The sequence below is a fragment of the Brachyistius frenatus genome, unplaced genomic scaffold (genome assembly GCF_029030835.1).
Source record: "Brachyistius frenatus isolate BFR_SWC_R1_liver_20210118 unplaced genomic scaffold, ASM2903083v1 Contig_94, whole genome shotgun sequence".
In the NCBI taxonomy this organism is placed as follows: domain Eukaryota; kingdom Metazoa; phylum Chordata; class Actinopteri; family Embiotocidae; genus Brachyistius; species Brachyistius frenatus.
Window position 1 is genome coordinate 638,373 of NW_027210693.1, and position 6,854 is coordinate 645,226.

Sequence of the window (6,854 nt, forward strand, 5' to 3'; positions counted from 1 at the left end):
AGTTTTTTCAATGTTCTCTTTCGTAGGTAATTCAAATCAGATTATTTAAATGGTTCCACATGTCGATCCTGTAAAACCCTCCTGGTTTTATGTTGTCTTCATTATAACTAAAGTCAACATGGACTTAACTTTGTGTTACTGCGGGACTTTGATGTCACGCTGTGGATCTTAAAAGCATTTCCCTCCGAGACAAACTGAGTCAGACTGTGACAGAGCCGTAACTCACCGTCCCTGTTCCTACGGCCTCATTACGCCTTTTAAAATTGTCTGTTTTTCCTGAGTTATTTGGGGATGAATGTCCCTCTTCCTCTCTGTCATTAACTGACTGATGACATCACAGCCAGGAAGCAGTAATGACAAATTTCAGGAACCAATAAAGTCAACATAGAGCCCGATTTCCTGGAGGAGTCACTTTATTTAAATGGCTGATGAAAGAAAGGACTGTGACGTATCAAACCATCGCACAAAGGATTTGGGTTCCACAACTGAGGAAATGGAGACGAATTGGAAGATTACAACTTCACTTTGGCGTCTTAGATACCAGAGAATTGCACTGGGTGTGTGTGGTGAGAGCTTGTGGCCTATTTATGACCTATTGTCATTCTAAAAACAAGGCAAAATAGATTTCCTTCTGACAAACACATTGTGTGTGTGTGTGTGTGTGTGTGTGTGTGTGTGTGTGTGTGTGTGTGTGTGTGTGTGTGTGTGTGTGTGTGTGTGTGTGTGCGCGCGCATGTGTGTGTCTGGGCCTCGTCCCGTTGCTGGTCAGATGGGTGTCTGTGAAGAGGATTACTACTGTAAGCCTGCTTTACCCACACACACTGTCTCAAAGACCTACATTCACAAGACCCACTTTCCACGCCACCCCCCCCCCACACACACACACACACACACAATCCCCAATCCCGCTCTGTTAAGGAACACTGCATTTTATTGGGGCTACGAGAGGCAAAAACAACACGTTTAGTGACAGCGACTCGCTGGAGGAGGCAGAACTGAAAACGGAGCATGTGCACGTGTTTTTTTCATTCGTCTCTCTCGTATAAAAGATTTGAAAAGAATCCTCTCGTCTGAATCATCTGAAATAGATATTGCCTGGCATTCAGACTGCCATTATATCACTTGTCTATTTCAGTGACTGCCAACCTAACACAAAAAAAGACACAATACTAAACTATTTGTGTGGTATTAGCTGACATGCACTGCAAATAAAACTAAGGATATTAAACATGAATCTACATTGATCGATATAGCAGCCAACGTTTGTGGGTTGACTGTTAAAGGTTTCCTTCAGGAAACATTTGTTCACGGGGATAAATATTCATATTGTTTCCCTTTTATTTCATTTACGGCTCTGCTCAACACCTAAATGAACGTCTGTATTTTTTAAAGTGTATTATAAAATCTCGACAGAAAACGTTATAGACAAAGACGTAATCAGTTGTATCAAAAACTGTTTCTAAATAGTGAGACCCTTTTCCTCGGCATTCCTGTATGTATGTGTTCCTGGCAGTAATCCCTAACCCTGCTAATACAACCAAAGCGGCTCGGAGCTGTGTGTGTGTGTGTGTGTGTGTGTGTGTGTGTGTGTGTGTGTGTGTGTGTGTGTGTGTGTGTGTGTGTGTGTGTGTGTGTGTGTGTGTGTGTGTGTGTGTGTGTGTGTGTGTGTGTTTTCATATATCCATGACCCATGACTTCCTGAAGACGTGTGACCCTGATTCAATAATTCTATTAAAAACGACTACACTTTTCATCGACATCTCCAGTCAGCGTCCTCGTACTTTACTGATGCAAGCAGTTTGTGGCTGCAGCTTTGAGGCAAAACACTTTATTTTATAAGTCTCTGCCAACCAGATTTATATAACAGTAAATGCTTTGAAGGAATCTTTGTATGTGTTCACACGATTGGTCAATAAAGCTGATTGACTGTAGATGGTGCTTCAAGTAAAGATGTTGACGCAAAGAAACAACAAATTCTAAAATGTGGATTTTATCTGATATTTTCAACCCGACATAATGTAATATCGATAAAATCACCACCCAATATTGGTATCCCTGATTTATTGTCCAACATTGATGTGTAATATGGTCACAATCTCCTCTCATTTCTGTGAAATAATGGACACAAAAATCGTTTTGTAAGATCACAGAGACCATTTGGCCCTGAAAACCTTATCAGTTCATTATTAAATCCAAGTGGATGTTTTCCTTCTACGGGGCTCAGATCACAATGTATGGTTGGGCTGAATTGAGGACTTTTTTTGTTGTTGAAAGAAACACTTTTAATTTGAAAAAAAAGGAAAGTGTGTCATTCGCAGAACAACGGTGACTTCGTCACTTATTATGGTCATGCGCATTAGGCCGATGACTAGTGACGTCGGCATCCATTGATTATGATTTAACTTTTTATAAAACTAGAGCTTTTAAATGTCACTCCCTGAGATGCGGCCACGCTGCTTTAAAACTGTTAACGGTTGTGAGAAATGACGTCGCCGCTACGAGGCCTCACGTCAAAAAGCTTCAGCAGCGTTCAGGTGAGGGTCCTTTAACATCAGGCGCAATGGGACGTGACTATCACCTGGACACTTCCAGACAGCGTCACTTCCTGCTGGCAGCAGACCGCCATGTGAGTCAACACATCCTGTCTCTGCCTGTGTTTGTCTTTGCGGCTGGCTTTACTGATGCTTAACGTTGTGTACTCAGAAACGTGTGTGTTTATGTAGTGGTATGGAGGCTGTACTGATGAGACACAGTTTCAACAGGAACAAGTTTGCTTTTATCAGCTGTTCAGTTTCACATTTTGTCCCTCTGTGGTTTGTGGTCGTTTGTTGGCTGTGCAGATGTTCCTGTGAGATATCTGCTAGATAGTTGTCACATCCATGTTATGTACTAGTTTTGTTCTGTTGTGCAGAATAAGCTTAAATAAATAATGATATCACAGTAGTCTATATTCACCACCTGAACACTTACAATGTGTAAAATCCGGCAGATGTGAGTTCATTTAATGTTCACATTAGAAAAAAGAAAAAATGCGATCTCGGCAACATGATTATTGATGCCAGACCAGCTGGTTTGAATATTTGTGGAACTGCTGATTTCCTGAGAATTTCATACGCAGCATTTTTGAGAGTTTACCCAGAAATCAAATAAAAAACATCAATGATGTGTGTGTGTGTGTGTGTGTGGGGGGGGGGGGGTCAGAGAGGGATGGCCAGACGGACTGGTTGATGTCAGAGAGGGTTGTTGTTGTTGTTGTTGTTGTTGACGACGACCTTGTGCATCCCTTTATGGCCAGGATAGAGCAGTAGAACACCTTTGAGACGGGTTAGAAAGGAAAATTCTGCAGCACGAATATGCAGCTGACAGATCTGCAGAAATGATGTGATGCATTCATGTCAACATGCATCAGAGTCCTGAAAGGCATGTTTCCAATATCCTGTGGAATCATATATTAAAGTGTTTATGAGGTCTGTACGTGGGGGAGGGGGTGGCTGCGGGTTGCACCGGCCGTCTCTTTGTGTGATCGTGACCTGACCTTTTCTTCTTAGGAATTATTTTTGCTGATCAGAATCTCATCAGATGTAAACATCCTTTTGATTGTTTTGGTAATTTGTTGTGAAATTGCTTAAAAGCTGTATTAATGGTGGTATGCCATATTTATAGATCAAAAGATCCTGGATGCTTTGTCCTTGCATTTGCGTGCTGTCTGTCATGTATTATTTGCACCCTTCTGTGTGTGTGTGTGTGTGTGTGTGTGTGCGTGCGTGCGTGCGTGCGTGCGTGTGTGTGTGTGTGCGTGCGTGCGTGTGTGTGTGTGCGCGCGCGTGCCTGCACTCATACAGTATGTCCATGTATTCCTGCACACCTGCTTACATGTGGGGATGCAACACGAAATCCTGTGCTGGTAGACACAAAGCTAACCCCATCCCCCTCCTCCTCTTCCCTGGGGGACAGATAAGACACAGTCTGTCCAACTGCCTGCTCCCAGCAGGACGGGGGCTGGGGCTCTGGATGGGAGGTTGTGGAGGTGGTGGGGTGGGGACAGTCTAGCCATGTTTACAGGCTGGAAGTGTCGGTTGGGGTGTTTAAAGGAGGGGACAGTCACTTCTGGCATTCATCTGCTCACGCATGGCCTCCAGTCATGTTTTTTCTAACTGCAGTCAATTACAAAAGACATTTTGAAGACAAACACAACATACATCGTCAGCGGCCGTAGTGCATGTGCACAAATGCACGCACAGTGTAGGTGTCCTCTTCCAAAGTCTTTAGAGAAGGTCAGTCAAAACTAAATTGTGGTCAGTTTATTGACTTTAATGTACTGTTATCAAAATAAACGTAGTGTAGCAGGACTGCAGCTCCTTGACTGTCATTAGAAAATGTTTTGAGCACACACTTTCCCTGTGATGAATATAGAACCAATATTGATCTGTTGTTCAGAACAGCCGAGATTGCTTCTCCGTGAGCTGTTTGCAGTTGTAATTAGAATTTGTCAGTTCAGATGCCAACGCTCATCCTCCTCCGTTCAACTGTGCCACCATACATGTTTGCATGTAGAGCGTAGAAAATCACAGATGCAGCAGCTTTCAGGAGCTTTAGAAGGAATGTTTGAAGACTTCAAGTTTGTTTTTGCAGGAAGAAGGCCTCTTTTAATTAGTAAAATATTTGAGCGTTGCAGTGAGATAATGAAAAGGACGGGAGTCACTTCACTACGGCGGCAGTAAGCAGAGTTAATGACCCGATGTGATCTGAATAATAAAAAAAATATTTGAAAAAAAAAAGGCACATTTTCTTCGCAGCTTTTTTTTTTTTTTTTTTTTAATGCATTTATGAATTAATTGATCACACAACATAAATTCATCAAGTCAAAGAGACATCATAATACATAAATAAATAGCAGCTGTCTCTCCCACTGCACGGCCTGTTAGCGGTTATGTTAATGGACCAAGTAGAACTTCATGCATTATGTGGTTCAGGGAGAAGTGGTGCTGGTCTTCCTTTACCACCGTGACCACCGTGCATTTAGACCCGTTAACAGTTGGTTGCTTTACAAAAGAACAGAGATTAGTATGAAATTTGATCAACCCAAAACAAATCAGCTTGTTTGATCTGGACAGCAGAGTGAACAACCACCTGAACACTTGTATCCCCCCTCGGCAGAGACCTCATACAATATCCATCGAATTTCATTGTTAATTTAAGCAGCTGCAGCATCTTTCTGGCAGCGTTCAGTCTTTCACAATATTGACTTTGAAGTTTGAAGTGCTAAAGTCATCTGTTTGCCAAAGCTCAAATAGGCAAACAACCCAAATCATATCAAAAATTTGTTATATATTCATTTAAAGCAGTTTTAAAGAGGTTTTTTTGTGTGGTTTTTTTTTTCAAAAGCTGGCATCCTCTGTTATGGATGAAACAGAATTAATAATTGCTTTAATAAATATTTCGTGAATTGATGCTCCACCCAAAATCTGTCTTTTGAGTATAAAATACTTAGTAGGGTGCAAAGATCCAGTTAAAGGTCTGTCTTGAGCTTTATTTAGGTGAGAATATGATTGTTTGCATGTTCACATTCATCCATGGATACCGCCGATTTATATACCGTACACTCCCACACACATCACATCACATTAAATCATCACATGCATCCCCCTCTCAGATTCCCCTTCTCTGTCGTATTGTGTAGTATTATTACTATGATAAATCAAGAGAAATGTCAGTGAACACATGAAACATAACCTGTGAAAAATGATTGATAGGTGCAATATCAGCATGAGACAAGCTGGCGATGACGACAATATCCTTTCCCTTTTCTTTTTCAATTACGTTAACCGAGAAGAGGCTTCGCCTTGCTTGCCTCTTGATTATGAATTACACTGTCCTCTGTCCTATTGAGCCTTTCTCCCAGAGGCCAGAAAAAAAAAAACTCCACAGAAGAACGATGTCGATGTCAGAGTCACTGACAGAGAGCTGACTTCAATAAAGCAATGGGAAATTCATTTTCAAAGGAAGGAAGCTGCCTGTGGAGACGAGACGACTCTGAAATGCGAGGCTGGAGGCACAGCAGTGGAGATATACTGCGATCTTATCCGCACACAAGCATGCACTTATGAGCACAAGCACTGATGTCATAAATGGTCTCTGTGAAAGTACACAAAGTCCTGATACAGTATCGCAGCAGAACTGTGCAGCAGCTGATTGGGCGTCTCGTCGGCCGTCTGCGAAGGCATTCCTTCCATCGGGAGGGCAGCAGACGAGGTCGAGGGCTAAACCACCACATTACCGCTGCTCTCCTTACAGTTTGGTGTGAGGTGACAAACGCCTCCATGTGGATTACAGCATTTCTGGCATTTTACAACCAGGTTAGCACCACGGCGGCAACACAAACCTCACCCGCAGTCCAAGTCGTTCTCTACACTTGCATTTTGTGTTGTGTGTTGCATTTTTTGGATAGACAAGAAGTTAGGTGAAATGGAAGAGGACATTTGAAGTAGAGGTGGCAAACGTGGCGATTTGAGATGAACGTTTGGAGTTAGAAGTTGGTTTAAAATGGACATCTGTTGGGTTTGTTGGTCGCTCTGTTGTTTATGTGTGTATTTGTTCCGCGTGTTTTGCTGACTTTGTAAGATTCCCGTGTGGATTGGAGTAAATGAGGGCTGTGGAATTTGAGTGGAGGGTAATCATAGCAGACCTGCAGCAGTAACCAGATACCCACAGCCAGACTTCAGAGGAACGGGAATCCCTCCACGCCGACACACCACCTCCTGCAGGAGACACTTTGGCTGGGACAGAATCCCCCCCCCCCCCCACCCTTTAACCCAAATCAGGCCCTTAAGGTGTCCAGTCTCCTGCAGTAACTC